Below are 23,281 nucleotides of genomic sequence, written 5' to 3'. Positions count from 1 at the left end.
AACTGCTATAACAACCATCCACCTCCCTACTAACACCACCAACTATAACAACCATCCACCTCCCTACTACACCACCACCACCAACTGCTATAACAACCATCCACCTCCCTACTAACACCACCAACTATAACAACCATCCACCTCCCTACTAACACTACCACCACCAACTGCTATAACAACCATCCACCTCCCTACTAACCACCACCAACTATAACAACCATCCACCTCCCTACCACCACCACCAACTGCTATAATAACCATCCACCTCCCTACCACCACCACCAACTGCTATAAATAACCATCCACCTCCCTACCACCACCACCAACTGCTATAATAACCATCCACCTCCCCACCACCACTACCAACTGCTATAACAACCATCCACCTCCCTACCAACACCACCAACTATAATAACCATCCACCTCCCTACCACCACCACCACCAACTGCTATAACAACCATCCACCTCCCTACTAACACCACCAACTATAACAACCATCCACCTCCCTACCACCACCACCAACTGCTATAACAACCATCCACCTCCCTACCAACACCACCAACTATAACAACCATCCACCTCCCTACCACCACCACCACCAACTGCTATAATAACCATCCACCTCCCTACCACCACCACCAACCAGCTATAACAACCATCCACCTCCCTACTACCACCACCAACTGCTATAACAACCATCCACCTCCTACCACCACCACCAACTATAACAACCATCCACCTCCCTACCACTACCACCAACTGCTATAATAACCATCCACCTCCCTACCACCACCACCAACTGCTATAATAACCATCCACCTCCCTACCACCACCACCAACTGCTATAATAACCATCCACCTCCCTACTAACACCACCAACTGCTATAACAACCATCCACCTCCCTACCAACACCACCAACTATAACAACCATCCACCTCCCTACCACCACCACCAACTGCTATAACAACCATCCACCTCCCTACCACCACCACCAACTATAACAACCATCCACCTCCCTACTAACACCACCAACTGCTATAACAACCATCCACCTCCCTACTAACACCACCAACTGCTATAACAACCATCCACCTCCCTACTAACACCACCAACTATAACAACCATCCACCTCCCTACCACCACCACCACCTGCTATAACAACCATCCACCTCCCTACTAACACCACCACCAACTATAACAACCATCCACCTCCCTACTAACACCACCAACTATAACAACCATCCACCTCCCTACTAACACCACCAACTATAACAACCATCCACCTCCCTACCACCACCACCAACTGCTATAATAACCATCCACCTCCCTACCACCACCACCAACTGCTATAATAACCATCCACCTCCCTACCACCACCACCAACTGCTATAATAACCATCCACCTCCCTACCACCACCACCAACTATAACAACCATCCACCTCCCTACCACCACCACCAACTGCTATAATAACCATCCACCTCCCTACCACCACCACCAACTGCTATAATAACCATCCACCTCCCTACCACCACCACCAACTGCTATAATAACCATCCACCTCCACCTATAACCCATCCACCTCCCTACCACCACCACCAACTGCTATAACAACCATCCACCTCCCTACTAACACCACCAACTGCTATAACAACCATCCACCTCCCTACCACCACCACCACCAACTATAATAACCATCCACCTCCCTACCACCACCACCAACTGCTATAATAACCATCCACCTCCTACCACCACCACCAACTATAACAACCATCCACCTCCCTACCACCACCACCAACTATAACAACCATCCACCTCCCTACCACCACCACCAACTATAACAAACCATCCACCTCCCTACCACCACCACCAACTGCTATAATAACCATCCACCTCCTACTAATACCACCAACTATAACAACCATCCACCTCCTACCACTACCACCAACTATAATAACCATCCACCTCCTTACTAACACTACCAACTATAACAACCATCCACTTCCCTACCACCACCACCAACTATAACAACCATCCACCTCCCTACCACCACCACCAACTATAACAACCATCCACCTCCCCACCACTACTCCACCAACTATAACAACCATCCACCTCCCTACCACCACCACCAACTGCTATAATAACCATCCACCTCCCTCACCACCACCACCACCACCAACTATAACAACCATCCACCTCCCTACCACCACCACCACCAATAATAACCATCCACCTCCCTACCACACCACCAACAGCTATAATAACCATCCACCTCCCTACCACCACCACCACCTGCTATAATAACCATCCACCTCCCTACCACCACCACCAACTGCTATAATAACCATCCACCTCCCTACCACCACCACCAACTGCTATAATAACCATCCCTCCCTACCACCACCACCAACTATAACAACCATCCACCTCCCTACCACTACTACCAACTGCTATAATAACCATCTACCTCCTACCACTACCACCAACTATATAATAACCATCCATCTCACTACTCCACTACCAATTATAATAACCATCCACCACCACCACCAACTATAATAACCATCCACCTCCCTACTAACACCACCAACTGCTATAACAACCATCCACCTCCCTACCACCACCACCAACTATAATAACCATCCACCTCCCTACCACCACCACCAACTATAATAACCATCCACCTCCCTACCACCACCACCAACTGCTATAATAACCATCCACCTCCCTACCACCTCCACTACCACCACCACCAACTATAATAACCATCCACCTCCCTACCAACACCACCAACTGCTATAATAACCATCCACCTCCCTACCACCACCACCAACTATAACAACCATCCACCTCCCTACTAACACCACCAACTATAACAACCATCCACCTCCCTACCACCACCACCAACTGCTATAACAACCATCCACCTCCCTACCACACCACCAACTGCTATAACAACCATCCACCTCCCTACCACCACCACCAACTATAATAACCATCCACCTCCCTACTAACACCACCAACTATAACAACCATCCACCTCCCTACCACCACCACCAACTGCTATAATAACCATCCACCTCCCTACCACCACCACCAACTGCTATAATAACCATCCACCTCCCTACCACCACCACCAACTGCTATAATAACCATCCACCTCCCTACCACTACCACCAACTGCTATAATAACCATCCACCTCCCTACCCACCAACTGCTATAACCACCATCCACCTCCCTACCACCACCACCAACTATAACAACCATCCACCTCCCTACCACCACCACCAACTGCTATAATAACCATCCACCTCCCTACCACCACCACCAACTGCTATAATAACCATCCACCTCCCTACTAACACTACCAACTGCTATAACAACCATTCACCTCCTACTAATACCACCAACTATAACAACCATCCACCTCCCTACCACCACCACCAACTGCTATAACAACCATCCACCTCCCTACTAACACCACCACCTATAACAACCATCCACCTCCCTACCACTACCACCAACTGCTATAATAACCATCCACCTCCCTACTAACACCACCAACTATAACAACCATCCACCTCCCTACCACCACCACCACCAACTGCTATAACAACCATCCACCTCCCTACCACCACCACCACCAACTATAACAACCATCCACCTCCCTACCACCACCACCAACTGCTATAATAACCATCCACCTCCCTACCAACCACCACCAACTGCTATAACAACCATCCACCTCCTACTAACTACCACCAACTGCTATAATAACCATCCACCTCCCTACTAACCACCACCAATTATAATAACCATCCACTCTACCTACCACCACTACCAACTGCTATAATAACCATCCACCTCCCTACCACTACCAACTATAACTCCTATAACACCACCATCCATCCACCTCCCTACCACCACCACCAACTGCTATAATAACCATCCACCTCCCTACCACCACCACCAACAACTATAATAACCATCCACCTCCCTACCACCACCACCAACAACTATAACAACCATCCACCTCCCTACTAACACCACCAACTATAACAACCATCCACCTCCCTACCACCACCACCAACTGCTATAATAACCATCCACCTCCCTACCACCACCACCACTACTCTATAATAACCATCCACCTCCCTACCACCACCACCAACTATAATAACCATCCACCTCCTACTACCACCACCAACTATAACAACCATCCACCTCCTACTACCACCACCAACTGCTATAATAACCATCCACCTCCCTACCACCACCACCAAGCTATAACAACCATCCACCTCCCTACCACCACCACCAACTGCTATAATAAATTCATCCACCTCCCTACCACCACCACCACCAGCTATAACAACCATCCACCTCCTACCACCACCACCAACTGCTATAATAACCATCCACCTCCCTACCAACCACCACCAACTATAACAACCATCCACCTCCCTACCACTACCACCAACTGCTATAATAACCATCCACCTCCCTACTACACCACCAACTAACTATAATAACCATCCACCTCCCTACCACCACCACCAACTGCTATAACAACCATCCACCTCCCTACCACCACTACCAACTATAAAATCCATCCACCTCCCTACTAATACCACCAACTGCTATAATAAATTCATCCACCTCCCTACTAATACCACTAACTGCTATAACAACCATCCACCTCCCTACTAACACCACCAACTATAACAACCATCCACCTCCCTACTACCACCACCAACTATAACAACCATCCACCTCCCTACCACCACCACCACTATAACAACCATCCACCTCCCTACTAACACCACCACCAGCTATAAAAACCATCCACCTCCCTACTAATACCACCAACTATAACAACCATCCACCTCCCTACCACCACCACCACCAACTGCTATAATAACCATCCACTTCCCTACCACCACCACCAACTGCTATAATAACCATCCACCTCCTACCACCACCACCAACTGCTATAATAACCATCCACCTCCCTACTAACACTACCAACTATAACAACCATCCACCTCCTACCACCACCACCAACTGCTATAATAACCATCCACCTCCCTACTAACCACCACCAACTATAACAACCATCCACCTCCCTACCACTACCACCAACTGCTATAACAACCATCCACCTCCCTACTAACACCACCAACTATAATAACCATCCACCTCCATACCACCACCACCAACTGCTATAATAACCATCCACCTCCCTACTAACACCACCACCTATAACAACCATTCACCTCCTACCACCACCACCACCAACTATAACAACATCCACTCTCCCTACCACCACCACCAACTGCTATAATAACCATCATCTCCCTACCACCACCACCAACTATAACAACCATTCACCTCCTCTTACCACCACTACCAACTGCTATAATAACCATCCACCTCCTACTACCACCATATAACAACCATCCACCTCCCTACCACCACCACCAACTGCTATAATAACCATCCACCTCCCTACTAATACTACCAACTATAACAACCATCCACCTCCCTACCACTACCACCAACTGCTATAATAACCATCCACCTCCCTACCACCACCACCAACTATAACAACCATCCACCTCCCACCACCACCACCACCTGCTATAATAACCATCCACCTCCCCACCACCACCACCACCAGCTATAATAACCATCCACCTCCCTACCACCACCACCAACTGCTATAATAACCATCCACCTCCCCACCACCACCACCACCACCAACTATAATAACCATCCACCTCCCTACTAACACCACCAACTCTAACAACCATCCACCTCCCTACTAACACCACCAACTGCTATAATAACCATCCACCTCCCTACCACCACCACCACCAACTGCTATAATAACCATCCACCTCCCTACCACCACCACCAACTGCTATAATAACCATCCACCTCCCTACTAACACCACCAACTGCTATAATAACCATCCACCTCCCTACCACCACCACCAACTGCTATAATAACCATCCACCTCCCTACCACCACCACCAACTATAATAACCATCCACCTCCCTACTAACACCACCAACTATAACAACCATCCACCTCCTACTACTACCACCAACTAAATAACCATCCACCTCCCTACTACCACCACCAACTGCTATAATAACCATCCACCTCCCTACCACCACCACCAACTGCTATAATAACCATCCACCTCCCTACCACCACCACCAACTATAATAACCATCCACCTCCCTACCACCACCACCAACTGCTATAATAACCATCCACCTCCCTACCACCACCACCAACTATAATAACCATTCACTCTCCTACTACCACCACCAACTGCTATAATAACCATCCACCTCCCTACCACTACTACCACCAACTGCTATAATAACCATCCACTCTCTACCACCACCACCAACTGCTATAATAACCATCCACCTCCCTACCAACACCACCAACTGCTATAATAACCATCCACCTCCCTACCACCACCACCAACTGCTATAATAACCATCCACCTCCACTACTACCACCACCACTATAATAAACCATCCACCTCCCTACTAACACCACCAACTCTAACAACCATCCACCTCCCTACCACCACCACCAACTGCTATAATAACCATCCACCTCCCTACTACCACCACTGCTATAATAACCATCCACCTCCCTACTACACTACCAGCTATAATAACCATCCACCTCCCTACCACCACCACCACCTGCTATAATAACCATCCACCTCCCTACCAACACCACCAACTGCTATAATAACCATCCACCTCCCTACCACTACCACCAACTGCTATAATAACCATCCACCTCCCTACTAACACCACCAACTATAACAACCATCCACCTCCCTACCACCACCACCAACTGCTATAACAACCATCCACCTCCCTACTAACACCACCACCAGCTATAACAACCATCCACCTCCCTACTAACACCACCAACTATAACAACCATCCACCTCCCTACCACCACCACCAACTGCTATAACAACCATCCACCTCCCTACTAACACCACCAACTATAACAACCATCCACCTCCCTACCACCACCACCAACTGCTATAATAACCATCCACCTCCCTACTAACACCACCAACTATAACAACCATCCACCTCCCTACCACCACCACCAACTATAACAACCATCCACCTCCCTACCACCACCACCAACTATAACAACCATCCACCTCCCTACCACCACCACCAACTGCTATAATAACCATCCACCTCCCTACTAACTACTACCAACTATAATAACCATCCACCTCCCTACCACTACTACCAACTATAATAACCATCCACCTCCCTAGTAACACCACCAACTGCTATAACAACCATCCACCTCCCTACTAACACCACCAACTGCTATAACAACCATCCACCTCCCTACTACACCACCAACAATAACAACCATCCACCTCCCTACCACCACCACCAACTGCTATAATAACCATCCACCTCCTACTACACCACCAACTGCTATAACAACCATCCACCTCCCTACCACCACCACCAACTATAATAACCATCCACCTCCCTACTAACACCACCAACTATAACAACCATCCACCTCCCTACCACCACCACCAACTGCTATAATAACCATCCACCTCCCTACCACCACCACCAACTGCTATAAGAACCATCCACCTCCCTACCACCACCACCAACTGCTATAATAACCATCCACCTCCCTACCAACACCAACAACTGCTATAATAACCATCCACCTCCCTACCACCACCACCAACTGCTATAATAACCATCCACCTCCCTACTAACACCACCAACTATAACAACCATCCACCTCCCTACCACCACCACCAACTGCTATAATAACCATCCACCTCCCTACCACTACCACCAACTGCTATAATAACCATCCACCTCCCTACTACTACCACCAACTGCTATAACAACCATCCACCTCCCTACTAACACCACCAACTATAACAACCATCCACCTCCCTACCACCACCACCAACTGCTATAACAACCATCCACCTCCCTACTAACACCACCACCTATAATAACCATCCACCTCCCTACCACTACCACCAACTGCTATAATAACCATCCACTCCCTACTAACACCACCAACTATAACAACCATCCACTCTCCCTACCACCACCACCAACTATAACAACCATCCACCTCCCTACCACCACCACCAACTATAACAACCATCCACCTCCCCACCACCACCACCACCTGCTATAACAAAAACCACCTCCCCACCACCACCACCACCAGCTATAACAACCATCCACCGCCCTACCACCACCACCAACTGCTATAATAACCATCCACCTCCCCACCACCACCACCACCACCAACTATAACAACCATCCACCTCCCTACTAACACCACCAACTCTAACAACCATCCACCTCCCTACTACACCACCAACTGCTATAATAACCATCCACCTCCCTACCACCACCACCAACTATAACAACCATCACCTCCCTACCACCACCACCAACTGCTATAACAACCATCCACCTGCCTACTAACACCACCAACTGCTATAATAACCATCCACCTCCCTACCACCACCACCACCAGCTATAACAACCATCCACCTCCCTACCACCACCACCAACTGCTATAATAACCATCCACCTCCCCACCACCACCACCACCACCACCAACTATAACAACCATCCACCTCCTACTAACACCACCAACTGCTATAATAACCATCCACCTCCCTACTAACACCACCAACTATAACAACCATCCACCTCCCTACTAACACCACCAACTGCTATAATAACCATCCACCTCCTACCACCACCACCACCAGCTATAACAACCATCCACCTCCTACCACCACCACCAACTGCTATAACAACCATCCACCTCCCTACCACCACCACCAACTATAACAACCATCCACCTCCCTACTAACACCACCAACTGCTATAACAACCATCCACCTCCCTACTAACACCACCAACTGCTATAACAACCATCCACCTCCCTACTAACACCACCAACTATAACAACCATCCACCTCCCTACTACACCACCAACTATAACAACCATCCACCTCCCTACTAACACCACCAACTATAACAACCATCCACCTCCCTACCACCACTACTATAACAACCATCCACCTCCCTACTAACACCACCAACTATAACAACCATCCACCTCCCTACCACCACCACCACCTGCTATAACAACCATCCACCTCCCACCACCACCACCAACTGCTATAACAACATCCACCTCCCTACCACCACCACCACCTGCTATAATAACCATCCACCTCCCTACTAACACCACCACCAGCTATAATAACCATCCACCTCCCTACCACCACCACCACCTGCTATAATAACCATCCACCTCCCTACCAACACCAACAACTGCTATAATAACCATCCACCTCCCTACCACCACCACCAACTGCTATAATAACCATCCACCTCCTACTAACACCACCAACTATAACAACCATCCACCTCCCTACCACCACCACCAACTGCTATAATAACCATCCACCTCCCTACCACTACCACCAACTATAACAACCATCCACCTCCTACTAACACCACCAACTATAACAACCATCCACCTCCTACTACCACCACCAACCGCTATAACAACCATCCACCTCCCTACTAACACCACCAACCTATAACAACCATCCACCTCCTACCACCACCACCAACTGCTATAATAACCATCCACCTCCCTACTAACACCACCACCTATAACAACCATCCACACCCCTACCACCACCACCAACTATAACAACCATCCACCTCCCTACCACCACACCAACTATAACAACCATCCACCTCCCTACCACCAACACCACTGCTATAATAACCATCCACTCCCTACTAACGCTACCAACTATAATAACCATCCACCTCTCCTACCACCACCAACTATAATAACCATCCACCTCCTAGTAACACCACCAACTGCTATAACAACCATCCACCTCCCTACTAACACCACCAACTGCTATAACAACCATCCACCTCCTTACTAACACCACCAACTATAACAACCATCCACCTCCCTACCACCACCACCAACTGCTATAACAACCATCCACCTCCCTACTATCACCACCAACTGCTATAACAACCATCCACCTCCCTACCACCACCACCAACTATAATAACCATCCACCTCCCTACTAACACCACCAACTATAACAAACCATCCACCTCCCTACCACCACCACCAACTGCTATAATAACCATCCACCTCCCTACCACCACCACCAACTGCTATAAGAACCATCCACCTCCCTACCACCACCACCAACTGCTATAATAACCATCCACCTCCCTACCAACACCAACAACTGCTATAATAACCATCCACCTCCCTACCACCACCACCAACTGCTATAATAACCATCCACCTCCCTACCACCACCAACTATAACAACCATCCACCTCCCTACCACCACCACCAACTGCTATAATAACCATCCACCTCCCTACCACCACCACCAACTGCTATAATAACCATCCACCTCCCTACTAACACCACCAACTGCTATAACAACCATCCACCTCCCTACTAACACCACCAACTATAACAACCATCCACCTCCCTACCACCACCACCAACTGCTATAACAACCATCCACCTCCCTACTAACACCACCACCTATAACAACCATCCACCTCCCTACCACCACCACCAACTGCTATAATAACCATCCACCTCCCTACTAACACCACCACCTATAACAACCATCCACACCCCTACCACCACCACCAACTATAACAACCATCCACCTCCCTACCACCACCACCAACTATAACAACCATCCACCTCCCTACCACCACCACCACCTGCTATAATAACCATCCACCTCCCTACTAACACCACCAACTTAACAACCATCCACCTCCCTACCACTACCACCAACTGCTATAATAACCATCCACCTCCTACTAACACCGCCAACTATAACAACCATCACCTCCCTACCACTACCACTACCAACTATAATAACCATCCACCTCCCACCACCACCACCAACTATAACAACCATCCACCTCCCTACCACCACCACCAACTGCTATAATAACCATCCACCTCCCTACCACCACCACCACCAACTATAATAACCATCCACCTCCCCACCACCACCACCACCAGCTATAACAACCATCCACCTCCCTACTAACACCACCAGCTATAACAACCATCCACCTCCCTACCACCACCACCAACTGCTATAATAACCATCCACCTCCCTACCACCACCAACTATAATAACCATCCACCTCCCTACCACCACCACCAACTATAACAACCATCCACCTCCCTACCACCACCACCAACTGCTATAACAACCATCCACCTCCCTACTAACACCACCAACTGCTATAATAACCATCCACCTCCCTACCACCACCACCACCAGCTATAACAACCATCCACCTCCCTACCACCACCACCAACTGCTATAATAACCATCCACCTCCCTACCACCACCACCACCAGCTATAACAACCATCCACCTCCTACCACCACCACCAACTGCTATAATAACCATCCACCTCCCCACCACCACCACCACCACCACCAACTATAACAACCATCCACCTCCCTACTAACACCACCAACTGCTATAATAACCATCCACCTCCCTACTAACACCACCAACTATAACAACCATCCACCTCCCTACCACCACCACCAACTGCTATAACAACCATCCACCTCCCTACCACCACCACCAACTATAACAACCATCCACCTCCCTACTAACACCACCAACTGCTATAACAACCATCCACCTCCCTACTAACACCACCAACTGCTATAACAATCCATCCACCACCCACCAACTATAACAACCATCCACCTCCCTACCACCACTACCACCAGCTATAACAACCATCCACCTCCCTACTAACACCACCACCAGCTATAACAACCATCCACCTCCCTACTAACACCACCAACTATAACAACCATCCACCTCCCTACCACCACCACCAACTGCTATAATAACCATCCACCTCCTACCACCACCACCAACTGCTATAATAACCATCCACCTCCTACCACTACCACCAACTGCTATAATAACCATCCACCTCCCTACCAACACCAACAACTGCTATAATAACCATCCACCTCCCTACCACCACCACCAACTAATAATAACCATCCACCTCCCTACTAACACCACCAACTATAACAACCATCCACCTCCCTACCACCACCACCAACTGCTATAATAACCATCCACCTCCCTACTAACACCACCAACTATAACAACCATCCACCTCCCTACCACCACCACCAACTGCTAAACAACCATCCACCTCCCTACTAACACCACCAACTATAATAACCATCCACCTCCCTACCACCACCACCAACTGCTATAATAACCATCCACCTCCCTACCACCACCACCATAACTATAATAACTATCACCTCCTACCAACACCACCAACTATAACAACCATCCACCTCCCTACCACCACCACCAACTGCTATAATAACCATCCACCTCCCTACCACCACCACCAACTATAACAACCATCCACCTCCCTACCACCAACACCACCTGCTATAATAACCATCCACCTCCCTACTAACACCACCAACTATAACAACCATCCACCTCCCTACCACCACCACCAACTGCTATAATAACCATCCACCTCCCTACCAATACCACCAACTATAACAACCAATTCACCTCCCTACCACCACCACCAACTATAATAACCATCCACCTCCTACCACCACCACCAACTATAACAACCATCCACCCCCACCACCACCACCACTGCTATAATAACCATCCACCTCCCCCACCACCACCACCACCAGCTATAACAACCATCCACCTCCTACCACCACCACCAACTGCTATAATAACCATCCACCTCCCTACCACCACCACCACCACCAACTATAACAACCATCCACCTCCCTACTAACACCACCAACTTAAACAACCATCCACCTCCCTACTAACACCACCAACTGCTATAATAACCATCCACCTCCCTACCACCACCACCACCAACTGCTATAATAACCATCCACCTCCCTACCACCACCACCAACTGCTATAATAACCATCCACCTCCCTACTAACACCACCAACTGCTATAATAACCATCCACCTCCCTACCACCACCACCAACTGCTATAATAACCATCCACCTCCCCCACCACCACCACCAACTATAACAACCATCCACCTCCCTACCACCACCACCAACTGCTAAAAACCATCCACCTCCCTACTAACACCACCAACTCTAACAACCATCCACCTCCCTACCACCACCACCAACTGCTATAATAACCATCCACCTCCCTACCACCACCACTACCAACTGCTATAATAACCATCCACCTCCCCACCACCACCACCAACTATAACAACCATCCACCTCCCTACCACCACCACCACCAACTGCTATAATAACCATCCACCTCCCTACCACCACCACCAACTATAATAACCATCCACCTCCCTACTAACACCACCAACTGCTATAATAACCATCACCTCCCCCACCACCACCACCAACTGCTATAATAACCATCCACCTCCCTACTAACACCACCAGCTATAACAACCATCCACCTCCCTACTAACACCACCAGCTATAATAACCATCCACCTCCCTCTAACACCACCAGCTATAACAACCATCCACCTCCCTACCACCACCACCACCTGCTATAACAACCATCCACCTCCCTACCACCACCACCACCTACTATAACAACCATCCACCTCCCTACTAACACCACCAACTATAACAACCATCCACCTCCCTACCACCACCACCAACTGCTATAATAACCATCCACCTCCCTACCACCACCTCCAACTGCTATAATAACCATCCACCTCCCTACCACCACCACCAACTGCTATAATAACCATCCACCTCCCTACCAACACCACCAGCTATAATAACCATCCACCTCCCTACTAACACCTGATATAATAACCATCCACCTCCCTACTAACACCAACTGATATAATAACCATCCACCTCCCTACTAACACCTGATATAATAACCATCCACCTCCCTACTACCTGATATAATAACCATCCACCTCCCTACTAACACCTGATATAATAACCATCCACCTCCCTACTAACACCTGATATAATAACCATCCACCTCCCTACTAACACCACCACTATAATAACCATCCACCTCCCTACTAACACCTGATATAATAACCATCCACCTCCCTACTACACCTGCTATAATAACCATCCACCTCCCTACTAACACCTGATATAATAACCATCCACCTCCCTACTAACACCTGATATAATAAATTCATCCACCTCCCTACTAACACCTGATATAATAACCATCCACCTCCCTACTAACACCTGATATAATAACCATCCACCTCCCTACTAACACCTGATATAATAACCATCCACCTCCCTACTAACACCTGATATAATAACCATCCACCTCCCTACCCACCTGAAATAATAACCATCCACCTCCTACTAACACCTGATATAATAACCATCCACCTCCCTACCACCACCACCAACTGCTATAATAACCATCCACCTCCCTACTAACACCTGATATAATAACCATCCACCTCCCTACTAACACCACCAACTATAATAACCATCCACCTCCCTACTAACACCTGATATAATAACCATCCACCTCCCTACCACCACCACCAACTTCTATAATAAATTCATCCACCTCCCTACTAACACCACCATATAATAACCATCCACCTCCTACTAACACCTGATATAATAACCATCCACCTCCCTACCAACACCAATATAATAACCATCCACCTCCCTACTAACACCTGATATAATAACCATCCACCTCCCTACCAACACCTGATATAATAACCATTCACCTCCCTACTAACACCTGCTATAATAACCATCCACCTCCCCACCACTACCACCAACTGCTATAATAACCATCCACCTCCCTACTAACACCTGATATAATAACCATCCACCTCCCTACTAACACCTGCTATAATAACCATCCACCTCCCTACTAACACCTGATATAATAACCATCCACCTCCCTACTAACACCTGATATAATAACCATCCACCTCCCTACTAACACCTGATATAATAACCATCCACCTCCCTACTAACACCTGATATAATAACCATCCACCTCCCTACTAACACCTGATATAATAACCATCCACCTCCCTACTAACACCTGATATAATAACCATCCACCTCCCTACTAACACCTGATATAATAACCATCCACCTCCCTACTGACACCTGATATAATAACCATCCACCTCCCTACTAACACCACCACCTGCTATAATAACCATCCACCTCCCTACTAACACCTGATATAATAACCATCCCCCTCCCTACTGACACCTGCTATAATAACCATCCACCTCCCTACTAACACCTGATATAATAACCATCCACCTCCCTACCACCACCACCAACTTCTATAATAACCATCCACCTCCCTACTAACACCTGATATAATAACATAATAACCATCCACTCCCTACTAACACCTGATATAATAACCATCCACCTCCCTACTAACACCTGATATAATAACCATCCACCTCCCTACTAACACCTGATATAATAACCATCCACCTCCCTACTAACACCTACCAGCTATAATAACCATCCACCTCCCTACTAACACCACTACCACCAACTGCTATAATAACCATCCACCTCCCTACTAACACCTGATATAATAACCATCCACCTCCCTACTAACACCTGATATAATAACCATCCACCTCCTACTAACACCTGATATAATAACCATCCACATCCCTACTAACACCTGATATAATAACCATCCACCTCCCTACTAACACCTGATATAATAACCATCCACCTCCCTACTAACACCTGATATAATAACCATCCACCTCCCTTACTAACACCTGATATAATAACCATCCACCTCCCTACTAACACTACTGATATAATAACCATCCACTCCCTACTAACACCTGATATAATAACCATCCACCTCCCTACTAACACCACCAGATATAATAACCATCCACCTCCCTACTACTACTAACACCTGCTATAATAACCATCCACCTCCCTACTAACACCTGATATAATAACCATCCACCTCCCTACTGACACCTGCTATAATAACCATCCACCTCCTACTAATATAATAACATCCACCTCCCTACCACTACTACCAACTGCTATAATAACCATCCACCTCCTACTAACACCTGATATAATAACCATCCACCTCCTACTAACACCTGATATAATAACCATCCACCTCCCTACTAACACCTGATATAATAACCATCCACCTCCCTACTACCACACCTGATATAATAACCATCCACCTCCCTACTACTACACCTGATATAATAACCATCCACCTCCTACCACCAACACCTGCTATAATAACCATCCACCTCCCTACCACTACCAACTGCTATAATAACCATCCACCTCCCTACTAACACCTGATATAATAACCATTCACCTCCCTACTAACACCTGATATAATAACCATCCACCTCCTACCAATACTACTGATATAATAACCATCCACCTCCCTACTAACACCTGATATAATAACCATCCACCTCCCTACTAACACCTGATATAATAAATTCATCCACCTCCCTAATAATAACCACCACCAACTAACACCTGATATAACAACCATCCACTCCCTACTACTGACTACTACCAACTGCTATAATAACCATCCACTACCTCTACCACTACTACCACCAGCTATAATAACCATCCACCTCCCTACCACCACTACCAACTATAATAACCATCCACCCCCACCACCACCACCACCTGCTATAATAACCATGCACCTCCCCTACCACCACCACTACAGCTATAATAACCATTCACCTCCCTACCACCACCACCAACTGCTATAATAACCATCCACCTCTCCACCACCACCACCACCACCACCACCAACTATAATAACCATCCACCTCCTACTAACACCACCAACTATAATAACCATCCACCTCCCTACTAACTACCACCAACTGCTATAATAACCATCCACTCCCTACCACTACTACCACCAACTGCTATAATAACCATCCACCTCCCTACCACCACTCTAACCTGCTATAATAACCATTCACCTCCCTACTAATACCACCAACTGCTATAATAACCATCCACCTCCCTACTAACACCACCAACTGCTATAATAACCATCCACCTCCCACCACCACCACCAACTATAATAACCATCCACCTCCCTACCACCACCACCAACTGCTATAATAACCATCCACCTCCCTACCACTACTACCAACTATAATAACCATTCACCTCCCTACTACACCTGACTACTACCAACTGCTATAATAACCATCCACTCTCCCTACCACCACTACCAACTGCTATAATAACCATCCACCTCCCTACCACTACCACCACCAGCTATAATAACCATCCACCTCCCTACCACTACCACACCTGATATAATAACCATCCACCTCCCTACTAACACCTGATATAATAACCATCCACCTCCCTACTAACACCTGATATAATAACCATCCACCTCCCTACTAACACCAGATATAATAAATTCATCCACCTCCTACTAACACTACTGCTATAATAACCATTCACCTCCTACTACTACTACCACCAGCTATAACAACCATCCACCTCCTACTACCACTATAACAACCATCCACTCCTACTAACACCTGAGCTATAATAACCATCCACCTCCCTACCACTACCACCACCTGCTATAATAAATCCATCTCCCTACTAACTACTACCAGCTATAATAACCATCCATCCACCTGACCACCACTACCAATACCAACTATAACAACATCCACCTCCCTACTACCACTACTAACCACCTGCTATAATAACCATCCACCTCCCTACTAACACCACCAGCTATAATAACCATTCACTCCCTACTAATACTACTAACTATAATAACCATCCACCTCTCTACTACTACCACCAGCTATAATAACCATCCACCTCCCTACTACCACCACCAACTGCTATAATAACCATCCACCTCCCTACTACCACCACCAGCTATAACAACCATCCACCTCCCTACTAATACCACCAGCTATAATAACCATTCACCTCCTACTAACACCACCAGCTATAACAACCATCCACCTCCCTACCACCACCACCACTGCTATAAAACCATCCACCTCCCTACCACCACCACTACCTGCTATAACAACCATCCACCTCCCTACTAACACCACCAACTATAACAACCATCCACCTCCCTACCACCACCACCAACTGCTATAACACCATCCACCTCCCTACCACCACCACCAACTGCTATAATAACCATCCACCTCCTACTAACACCTGATATAATAACCATCAACCTCCCTACTAACACCTGATATAATAACCATCCACCTCCCTACTAACACCTGATATAATAAATTCATCCACCTCCCTACTAACACCTGATATAATAACCATCCACCTCCCTACTAACACCTGATATAATAACCATCCACCTCCCTACTAACACCTGATATAATAACCATCCATCCTCCCTACTAATACCACCTGATATAATAACCATTCACCTCCCTACTAACACCTGATATAATAACCATCCATCCAACACTCTCCCATTCACTTTACTAATACCTGATATAATAAATTCATCCACCTCCCTACTAACACCTGATATAATAACCATCCACCTCCCTACTAACACCTGATATAATAACCATCCACCTCCCTACTAACACCTGATATAATAACCATCCACCTCCCTACTAACACCTGATATAATAACCATCCACCTCCCTACTAACACCTGATATAATAACCATCCACCTCCCTACTAACACCTGATATAATAACCATCCACCTCCCTACTAACACCTGATATAATAACCATCCACCTCCCTACTAACACCACCACCTGCTATAATAACCATCCACCTCCCTACTAACACCTGATATAATAACCATCCCCCTCCCTACTGACACCTGCTATAATAACCATCCACCTCCCTACTAACACCTGATATAATAACCATCCACCTCCCTACTAACACCTGATATAATAACCATCCACCTCCCTACTAACACCTGATATAATAACCATCCACCTCCCTACTAACACCTGATATAATAACCATCCACCTCCCTACTAACACCTGATATAATAACCATCCACCTCCCTACTAACACCTATATAATAACCATCCACCTCCCTACTAACACCTGATATAATAAATTCATCCACCTCCCTACTAACACCTGCTATAATAACCATCCACCTCCCTACCACTACCACCAACTGCTATAATAACCATCCACCTCCCTACTAATACCTGATATAATAACCATCCACCTCCCTACTAACACCTGCTATAATAACCATCCACCTCCCTACTAACACCTGATATAATAACCATCCACCTCCCTACTAATACCTGATATAATAATCCACCTCTTACTAACACCTGATATAATAACCATCCACCTCCTACTAACACCTGATATAATAACCATCCACCTCCCTACTAACACCTGATATAATAAATTCATCCACCTCCCTACTAATACCTGATATAATAACCATCCACCTCCCTATATAATAACATCCACTGATATAATAATAATCCATCTCCCTACTGACACCTGATATAATAACCATCCACCTCCCTACTAACACCACCACCTATAATAACCATCCACCTCCCTACTAACACCTGATATAATAACCATCCACCTCCCTACTGACACCTGCTATAATAACCATCCACCTCCCTACTAACACTCTGATATAATAACCATCCACCTCCCTACTAATACCTGATATAATAACCATCCACCTCCCTACTAACACTCTGATATAATAACCATCATCTACTCTTACTAATACTACTGATATAATAAATTCATCTACCTCTTTAATACCTGATATAATAACCATCCACCTCCCTACTAATACTACTGAAATAATAAATTCATCCACCTCCCTACTAACACCTGATATAATAACCATTCACTCTCCCTACTAACACTACTGATATAATAACCATCCACTCCCTACTACACTACCAGCTATAATAAATTCCATCCACTCTCCCTACTAACACTACACCTGCTATAATAAATTCCATCCACTCTCCCTACCACCACTACCACCACTGCTATAATAACCATCCACCTCCCTACTAACACTACCATATAATAAATTCATCCACTCTCCTACTAACACTATAATATAAATAAATTCATTCCTCCTACTACTACTACCTGATATAATAAATTCATCTACTCTCCCTACTAATACTATATAATAACCATCCACCTCCTACTAATACTATATAATAAATTCATCTACTCTCTACTAATACTACTATAATAAATTCATCCACCTCTCCCACCACTACTACCAACTGCTATAATAACCATTCACTACTCCTTACTAATACTACTGATATAATAAATTCATCCACCTCCTACTAATACTACTGATATAATAACCATCACTTTCCTGATATACTAATACTACTACTAATATAATAAATAACATCTACTTCCCTACTAACACTAATTGATATAATAAATTCATCTACCTCCCTACTAATACTACTGATATAATAAATTCATCTACTCTCTTAAACTAATACTACTGATATAATAAATTCATCCACTCTCCCTTGGCCACTAATACTCTGATATAATAAATTCATCACTCTCCCTACTAATACTACTGATATAATAACCATTCACTTCCCTACTAATACCTGATATAATAAATTCATCCACTCTCCTACTACTACACCTGATATAATAAATTCATCTCACCTCCTACTAATACTACCACCTGATATAATAACCATTCACTCTCCTACTAATACTACTGATATAATAAATTCATCACTCTCTACTACTAATACTACTCATATACTAACCATTCACATTACTTACTAATACTACTGATATAATAAATTCATCCACTTCCCTACTAATACTACTGATATAATAAATTCATCACTCCCTACTAATACCTGATATAATAAATTCATTCACTCTCCTACTAATACTACTGATATAATAAATTCATCTCACTCTCCCTACTAATACTACTACTACTGATATAATAACCATTCCATTCTACTCTCTACTACTACTGATATAATAAATTCATCTCACTCTCCTACTAATACTACTGATATAATAAATTCATCTACTCCCTACTAATACTACTGCTATAATAACCATTCACCTCTTCCCACTACTACTACCAACTGCTATAATAAATTCATTCACCTTCTTAAACTAATACTCTGATATAATAACATTCACTCCTACTAATACCTGATATAATAACCATCCACTCTCTACTAATACCTGATATAATAAATTCATCCACTCCCTACTAATACCTGATATAATAAATTCATCTACCTCTCTACTAATACTTGATATAATAACCATTCATCTTTCCCTACTAACACTCTGATATAATAACCATCCACTCTCCCTACTAACACCTGATATAATAACCATCCACTTCTCCTACTAATACTCTGATATAATAAATTCCATTCACTCTCCCTACTACTACCACCAACTATAACAACCATCCACCTCCCCACCACCACCACCAACTGCTATAATAACCATGCACTCTCCCCACCACCACTACCACCAGCTATAACAACCATCCACCTCCCTACCACCACCACCAACTATAATAACCATCCACCTCCCCACCACCACCACCACCTGCTATAATAACCATGCACCTCCCTACCACCACCACTACCAGCTATAACAACCATCCACCTCCTACCACCACTACCAACTGCTATAATAACCATCCACCTCCCCACCACCACCACCACCACCACCACCACCAACTATAACAACCATCCACCTCCCTACTAACACCACCAACTCTGACAACCATCCACCTCCCTACTAACACCACCAACTATAACAACCATCCACCTCCCTACTAACACCACCAACTGCTATAATAAATTCATCCACCTCCCTACCACCACTACCACCAACTGCTATAATAACCATCCACTCTCCCTACCACCACCACCAACTGCTATAATAACCATCCACCTCCCTACTAACACCACCAACTGCTATAATAACCATCCACTCTCCCTACTAACACCACCAACTGCTATAATAACCATCCACCTCCCCACCACCACCACCAACTATAACAACCATCCACCTCCCTACCACCACCACCAACTGCTATAATAACCATCCACCTCCCTACCACCACCACCAACTATAACAACCATCCACCTCCCTACCACCACCACCAACTGCTATAACAACCATCCACCTGCCTACTAACACCACCAACTGCTATAATAACCATCCACCTCCCTACCACCACCACCACCAGCTATAACAACCATCCACCTCCCTACCACCACCACCAACTGCTATAATAACCATCCACCTCCCTACTAACACCACCAGCTATAACAACCATCCACCTCCCTACTAACACCACCAGCTATAATAACCATCCACCTCCCTACTAACACCACCAGCTATAACAACCATCCACCTCCCTACTAACACCACCAGCTATAACAACCATCCACCTCCCTACTAACACCACCAGCTATAACAACCATCCACCTCCCTACTAACACCACCAGCTATAACAACCATCCACCTCCCTACTAACACCAGCTATAATAACCATCCACCTCCCTACTAACACCCAGCTATAATAACCATCCACCTCCCTACCACCACCACCACCTGATATAATAACCATCCACCTCCCTACCCACCTGACCAGCTATAATAACCATCCACCTCCTACCACTCACCACCACCTGCTATAACAAATTCATCCACCTCCCTACCACCACTACCAACTGCTATAATAACCATCCACCTCCCTACTAACACCACCAGCTATAATAACCATCCACCTCCCTACTAACACCCAGCTATAATAACCATCCACCTCCCTACTAACACCACCAGCTATAACAACCATTCACCTCCCTACCACCACCACCAACTGCTATAATAACCATCCACCTCCCTACTAACACCACCAGCTATAACAACCATCCACCTCCCTACTAACACCACCAGCTCCTACTATACAACCATCCACCTCCCTTCTAACACCACCAGCTATAACAACCATCCACCTCCCTACCACCACCACCACTGCTATAACAACCATCCACCTCCCTACCACC

This window comes from Oncorhynchus tshawytscha, linkage group LG18 (assembly GCF_018296145.1).
Source record: "Oncorhynchus tshawytscha isolate Ot180627B linkage group LG18, Otsh_v2.0, whole genome shotgun sequence".
NCBI lineage: Eukaryota > Metazoa > Chordata > Actinopteri > Salmoniformes > Salmonidae > Oncorhynchus > Oncorhynchus tshawytscha.
Note: the sequence above shows the minus strand (reverse complement) of the source record.